Source organism: Schistocerca serialis, unplaced genomic scaffold, assembly GCF_023864345.2.
Source record: "Schistocerca serialis cubense isolate TAMUIC-IGC-003099 unplaced genomic scaffold, iqSchSeri2.2 HiC_scaffold_1007, whole genome shotgun sequence".
NCBI lineage: Eukaryota > Metazoa > Arthropoda > Insecta > Orthoptera > Acrididae > Schistocerca > Schistocerca serialis.
The window spans coordinates 2,501-7,500 of record NW_026047192.1 but is presented as its reverse complement, the minus strand read 5'-3'; the positions used below and the strand labels follow the sequence as shown (position 1 = coordinate 7,500).

Below are 5,000 nucleotides of genomic sequence, written 5' to 3'. Positions count from 1 at the left end.
ATGTAAGCACCAGCATGCAACAACACCCAGTGCATCCTCTCCGCCACATTAGACAATCCACACTGTCATAACCAGACTGGGAGGTCCACACAGAAAACAGAATATCCCACCCACCCGACAACCACCATTGCTCAGCCAAGCCACCAACACCCACACATGTCCTACACAGGGGTGCACCCAACATCACAATACTGCCTCCTCTCACAGCACACAAACAATGGCAGGAATGAAAGACACAGGTCTGCCACAAGCATGGAATGAGAGCGCCGCCTGTCATGAGCCAAAGGTACATCCTGACGTGGCAAATCAGATGATACCGCAGGCATCCACGTACTATAATCACAATCAACAAACCGGCCGCCGCCCCCCCCCCCCATTAAACCTTTCCTTACAACAATGTGTACCTTAACCTAACCTATGTCGTACCTTAACCTAACCTATGTCGTACCTTAACCTAACCTATGTCGTACCTTAACCTAACCTATGTCGTACCTTAACCTAACCTATGTCGTACCTGAACCTAACCTATGTCGTACCTTAACCTAACCTATGTCGTACCTTAACCTAACCTATGTCGTACCTTAACCTAACCTATGTCGTACCTTAACCTAACCTATGTCGTACCTTAACCTAACCTATGTCGTACCTTAACCTAACCTATGTCGTACCTTAACCTAACCTATGTCGTACCTTAACCTAACCTATGTCGTACCTTAACCTAACCTATGTCGTGCCTTAACCTAACCTATGTCGTGCCTTAACCTAACCTATGTCGTGCCTTAACCTAACCTATGTCGTGCCTTAACCTAACCTATGTCGTGCCTTAACCTAACCTATGTCGTGCCTTAACCTAACCTATGTCGTGCCTTAACCTAACCTATGTCGTGCCTTAACCTAACCTATGTCGTGCCTTAACCTAACCTATGTCGTGCCTTAACCTAACCTATGTCGTGCCTTAACCTAACCTATGTCGTGCCTTAACCTAACCTATGTCGTGCCTTAACCTAACCTATGTCGTGCCTTAACCTAACCTATGTCGTGCCTTAACCTAACCTATGTCGTGCCTTAACCTAACCTATGTCGTGCCTTAACCTAACCTATGTCGTGCCTTAACCTAACCTATGTCGTGCCTTAACCTAACCTATGTCGTGCCTTAACCTAACCTATGTCGTGCCTTAACCTAACCTATGTCGTGCCTTAACCTAACCTATGTCGTGCCTTAACCTAACCTATGTCGTGCCTTAACCTAACCTATGTCGTGCCTTAACCTAACCTATGTCGTGCCTTAACCTAACCTATGTCGTGTTTTAACCTAACCTATATTGCGCCTTAATGTAACCTATATTGCGCCTTAATGTAACCTATATTGCGCCTTAATGTAACCTATATTGCGCCTTAACGTAACCTATATTGCGCCTTAACGTAACCTATATTGCGCCTTAACGTAACCTATATTGCGCCTTAACGTAACCTATATTGCGCCTTAACGTAACCTATATTGCGCCTTAACGTAACCTATATTGCGCCTTAACGTAACCTATATTGCGCCTTAACGTAACCTATATTGCGCCTTAACGTAACCTATATTGCGCCTTAACGTAACCTATATTGCGCCTTAACGTAACCTATATTGCGCCTTAACGTAACCTATATTGCGCCTTAACGTAACCCACATTGCCCCTTAACGTAACCCACATTGCCCCTTAACGTAACCCATATTGTGCTGTAACCCAACACACGTTGGGCCTTAACCCAACACACGTTGGGCCTTAACCCAACACACGTTGGGCCTTAACCCAACACACGTTGGGCCTTAACCCAACACACGTTGGGCCTTAACCCAACACACGTTGGGCCTTAACCCAACACACGTTGGGCCTTAACCCAACACACGTTGGGCCTTAACCCAACACACGTTGGGCCTTAACCTGCTCTGTAATTGTCATACGACGCGTTAAATTAGTGTAGTGTTGCCTAACTGCAACCCCCGCAATATAGTTTGCTACTCGCACTGCCCGGTCCCCAGTGTATCGCTTCATGTTAAACACCTTGCAGCGATACACTGTAATGTGGATGGCAGCAGGACGTACATGCTCAATGCCCTTCGCAGTTGTTCATTGGCATTCGCATGGCGAAGCACTGCGCCTACGCTGTGGTACGGCCTGTGTCAACTGTCCGCTGATGTTGTACCTCCAAATCACACACTGTACTGCACATTGGTCCTCATGTACTGAATGATACATCGTGGTACATGTGACCGTACAACGACTGCGCCAACAACGGCGAACCATGCGGTCCAAATGTTGTGCACGCAGCTACGTGTCGTCTCCCTATAAGAGCTGGAGTGCAGTGTGGTATGCCCTGGATGGCGATCAGCATGAGCCGTCTGTTGATGTAGTGGCGCGTGTTGTCAGACGTTGTCGTCTCTTCTCACACACCGTGATAGCATGGTGCACTGCGTTCCACATCTGCGACATGCGACAGAGGCCGGTTGACAGTCGTTTGCGCAATGGACATCGCATACGTACGGGGGCCACCTTCCACGTGTTTGCGAAGCGTGCACATGTTGTTGCGTGTATGTGGGCAGACATAGTGTGTCGTGACACCTGACACAGGCATGCAACAATCGTTGAATTTGCAAATGGCGATGGACGCCTACGTTTGCTGGTGACGTTACGCAAATGAACAACTGGTAAACCGTTGTGGTGCGGTTGTTCTCGCTAGAGGTGAATCAGTGATGGCGACGATCGGTTGAGCTACCAACCGGTTGTTTCAGCGATACCCACCATGCCCACGAACGTGAATGGCATGTGGGTGTGAAGCGATACGCGGCGGTGGCTGGGTGGGACCGGCCCCGGCCGGTGAGGGGGGGCCGCCCGGCGTGCTGGCCGCGCGGTGCGTGGGCGCACGCGCTACAGCCGGCTGGTGGGGGCGGCCACTGGCAGGCGCGCCGGCCGACGGAGGCGGCAGGCGGCGCAGCTGCGCGCCGGCGCACCCTGCACGCGGCGCCGTGCGGCCAAAGTAGGTCCTCGCGGGCCCGGTGCGAAGCGCGGTGGACATCTGCAGTGTGCTGGTCCGATTGAGGACTGTGTGCGCTGAGGATGCGCCGCCGCCCGGCGCTCGGCGCCGCGACGCCGTCTGCTGCTCGGTCGCCTCTGCGGTTCTCGCAGGTGGTTTGTATCGCAGCTGTGCGGACGTGTTGGCGCGTGCGCTGTGCTGGGAGAGTTCGCTTCGGCACCCAAGTGGGGCTTTTGTCCTTCTGTGGCGCTGGCGTTGGAGCTGCCGGTCACCGTAGGTGGCGCGTGTTGTCTCCCGCCGGCAATGCCACGACAGCACGCTCCCGGGCCTCTGTCGGCAGCGGCAAGCTCAGTTGGGAGCACGGGTGGTCGCACCTAAAGCGTCTACTCGCCAAACTCCGGGCGATTGCGCCTCTCTCGAACCCGACCAAGTACTTAGGACGGCGCTGCGCGCCGCCGGGACCTGAGAGGGTTTCGAGGTGTATGGTGCAGGGGAGCGCAGCCTCCTCCTGTTTGCAGAATAATTGAGCGGACGCTTGCGTGTTCGCGCGGGCCCCCGGGACACACTCCCGGGCGGCCGGCTGCTCAGCTCTAGTTGACGCAGCTCCCTGGTTGATCCTGCCAGTAGTCATATGCTTGTCTCAAAGATTAAGCCATGCATGTCTCAGTACAAGCCGCATTAAGGTGAAACCGCGAATGGCTCATTAAATCAGTTATGGTTCCTTAGATCGTACCCACGTTACTTGGATAACTGTGGTAATTCTAGAGCTAATACATGCAAACAGAGTCCCGACCAGAGATGGAAGGGACGCTTTTATTAGATCAAAACCAATCGGTCGGCTCGTCCGGTCCGTTTGCCTTGGTGACTCTGAATAACTTTGGGCTGATCGCACGGTCCTCGTACCGGCGACGCATCTTTCAAATGTCTGCCTTATCAACTGTCGATGGTAGGTTCTGCGCCTACCATGGTTGTAACGGGTAACGGGGAATCAGGGTTCGATTCCGGAGAGGGAGCCTGAGAAACGGCTACCACATCCAAGGAAGGCAGCAGGCGCGCAAATTACCCACTCCCGGCACGGGGAGGTAGTGACGAAAAATAACGATACGGGACTCATCCGAGGCCCCGTAATCGGAATGAGTACACTTTAAATCCTTTAACGAGTATCTATTGGAGGGCAAGTCTGGTGCCAGCAGCCGCGGTAATTCCAGCTCCAATAGCGTATATTAAAGTTGTTGCGGTTAAAAAGCTCGTAGTTGGATTTGTGTCCCACGCTGTTGGTTCACCGCCCGTCGGTGTTTAACTGGCATGTATCGTGGGACGTCCTGCCGGTGGGGCGAGCCGAAGGCGTGCGACGCGCCTCGTGCGTGCTCGTGCGTCCCGAGGCGGACCCCGTTGCAATCCTACCAGGGTGCTCTTGAGTGAGTGTCTCGGTGGGCCGGCACGTTTACTTTGAACAAATTAGAGTGCTTAAAGCAGGCAAGCCCGCCTGAATACTGTGTGCATGGAATAATGGAATAGGACCTCGGTTCTATTTTGTTGGTTTTCGGAACCCGAGGTAATGATTAATAGGGACAGGCGGGGGCATTCGTATTGCGACGTTAGAGGTGAAATTCTTGGATCGTCGCAAGACGAACAGAAGCGAAAGCATTTGCCAAGTATGTTTTCATTAATCAAGAACGAAAGTTAGAGGTTCGAAGGCGATCAGATACCGCCCTAGTTCTAACCATAAACGATGCCAGCCAGCGATCCGCCGCAGTTCCTCCGATGACTCGGCGGGCAGCCTCCGGGAAACCAAAGCTTTTGGGTTCCGGGGGAAGTATGGTTGCAAAGCTGAAACTTAAAGGAATTGACGGAAGGGCACCACCAGGAGTGGAGCCTGCGGCTTAATTTGACTCAACACGGGAAACCTCACCAGGCCCGGACACCGGAAGGATTGACAGATTGATAGCTCTTTCTTGATTCGGTGGGTGGTGGTGCATGGC

At 52.7% G+C, this 5,000-nt stretch overlaps 1 non-coding gene across 1 annotated transcript in view; it reads left to right on the top strand.

The window, feature by feature from the left end:
- Positions 1 to 3,622: 3,622 nt before the first annotated feature.
- The window catches only part of LOC126429037 (small subunit ribosomal RNA), a 1,908-nt gene continuing 530 nt past the window's right edge, over positions 3,623 to 5,000 (top strand). The window contains exon 1 of the ribosomal RNA XR_007576864.1: positions 3,623 to 5,000. This exon is cut by the window's right edge and continues 530 nt beyond it. This is a non-coding gene — a ribosomal RNA (small subunit ribosomal RNA).